Source organism: Schistocerca serialis, chromosome 6 (assembly GCF_023864345.2).
Source record: "Schistocerca serialis cubense isolate TAMUIC-IGC-003099 chromosome 6, iqSchSeri2.2, whole genome shotgun sequence".
In the NCBI taxonomy this organism is placed as follows: domain Eukaryota; kingdom Metazoa; phylum Arthropoda; class Insecta; order Orthoptera; family Acrididae; genus Schistocerca; species Schistocerca serialis.
Genome location: NC_064643.1, coordinates 769,840,853 through 769,843,538, shown reverse-complemented (window position 1 = coordinate 769,843,538; position 2,686 = coordinate 769,840,853).

Below are 2,686 nucleotides of genomic sequence, written 5' to 3'. Positions count from 1 at the left end.
CGTTTCTATGGAAACGACAGGATTTTCTTTTGGGAAACGACAATCTCATTTCCGATCCACTAATCCTTCTTTACTGCATCCCTCACTCCCACACATTGACGAATTCACACGGAAATTGAGTCGCTATGAAATACTATGTGTTCTAAGACATTTCCTTCTAAATCGAGTAACATTTCTATGGAAACGACAGGATTTTCTTTTGGGATACGACAATCTCATTTCCGATCCTCTAATCCTCCTTTACTGCATCCCTCACTCCCACACATTGACGAATTCACACGGAAATTGCGTCGCTATGAAATACGAGTACTATGTGTTCTAAGACATTTCCTTCTAAATCGAGTAACGTTTCTATGGAAACGACAGGATTTTCTTTTGGGATACGACAATCACATTTCCGATCCAATAATCCTTCTTTACTGCATCCCTCACTCCCAAACATTGACGAATTCACACGGAAATTCCGTCGCTATGAAATACGAGTACTATGTGTTCTAAGACATTTCCTTCTAAATCGAGTAACGTTTCTATGGAAACGACAGGATTTTCTTTTGGGATATGACAATCACATTTCCGATCCACTAATCCTTCTTTACTGCATCCCTCACTCCCACACATTGACGAATTCACACGGAAATTCCGTCGCTTTGAATTACTATGGGTTCTATGACTTATCCTTCTAAATCGAGTAACATTTCTATGGAAACGACAGGACTTTTTTTTGGGATACGACAATCTCATTTCCGATCCACTAATCCTTCTTTACTGCATCCCTCACTCCCACACATTGACGAATTCACACGTAAATTGAGTCGCTATGAAATACTATGTGTTCTAAGACATTTCCTTCTAAATCGAGTAACGTTTCTATGGAAACGACAGGATTTTCTTTTGGGATACGACAATCTCATTTCCGATCCACTAATCCTTCTTTACTGTATCCCTCACTCCCACACATTGACGAATTCACACGGAAATTGAGTCGCTATGAAATTCTATGTGTTCTAAGACATTTCCTTCTAAATCGAGTAACGTTTCTATGGAAACGACAGGATTTTCTTTTGGGATACGACAATCTCATTTCCGATCCACTAATCCATCTTTACTGCATCCCTCACTCCCACACATTGACGAATTCACACGGAAATTGAGTCGCTATGAAATACTATGTGTTCTAAGACATTTCCTTCTAAATCGAGTAACATTTCTATGGAAACGACAGGATTTTCTTTTGGGATACGACAATCTCATTTCCGATCCTCTAATCCTTCTTTACTGCATCCCTCACTCCCACACATTGACGAATTCACACGGAAATTGCGTCGCTATGAAATACGAATACTACGTGTTCTAAGACATTTCCTTCTAAATCGAGTAACGTTTCTATGGAAACGACAGGATTTTCTTTTGGGATACGACAATCACATTTCCGATCCACTAATCCTTCTTTACTGCATCCCTCACTCCCACACATTGACATATTCACACGGAAATTCCGTCGCTTTGAATTACTATGGGTTCTATGACTTCTCCTTCTAAATCGAGTAACATTTCTATGGAAACGACGGGACTTTTTTTTGGGATACGACAATTTCATTTCCGATCCACTAATCCTTCTTTACTCCATCCCTCACTCCCAAACATTGACGAATTCACACGGAAATTGCGTCGCTATGAAATACTATGTGTTCTAAGACATTTCCTTCTAAATCGAGTAACGTTTCTATGGAAACGACAGGATTTTCTTTTGGGATACGTCAATCACATTTCCGATCCACTAATCCTTCTTCACTGCATCCCTCACTCCCAAACATTGACGAATTCACACGGAAATTCCGTCGCTATGAAATACGAGTACTATGTGTTCTAAGACAATTCCTTCTAAATCGAGTAACGTTTCAATGGAAACGACAGGATTTTCTTTTGGGATACGACAATCACATTTCCGATCCATTAATCCTTCTTTACTGCATCCCTCACTCCCACACATTGACGAATTCACACGGAAATTCCGTCGCTTTGAATTACTATGGGTTCTATGACCTCTCCTTCTAAATCAAGTAACATTTCTATGGAAACGACAGGCCTTTTTTTGGGATACGACAATCTCCTTTCCGATCCACTAATCCTTCCTTACTGCATCCCTCACTCCCAAACATTGACGAATTCACACGGAAATTGCGTCGCTATGAAATACTATGTGTTCTAAGACATTTAATTCTAAATCGAGTAACGTTTCTATGGATACGACAGGATTTTCTTTTGGGATACGACAATCTCATTTCCGATCCACTAATCCTTCTTTACTGCATCCCTCACTACCAAACATTGACGAATTCACACGGAAATTCCATCGCTATGAAATACGAGTACTATGTGTTCTAAGACATTTCCTTCTAAATCGAGTAACGTTTCTATGGAAACGACAGGATTTTCTTTTGGGATACGACAATCACATTTCCGATCCACCAATCCTCCTGTACTGCAACCCTCACTCCCAAACATTGACGATTTCACACGGAAATTGCGTCACTATGAAATACTATGTGTTAGAAGACATTTCCTTCTAAATGGAGTAACGTTTCTATGGAAACGACAGGATTTTCTTTTGGGATACGACAATCTCATTTCCGATCCACTAATCCTTCCTAACTGCATCCCTCACTCCACACATTGACGAATTCAC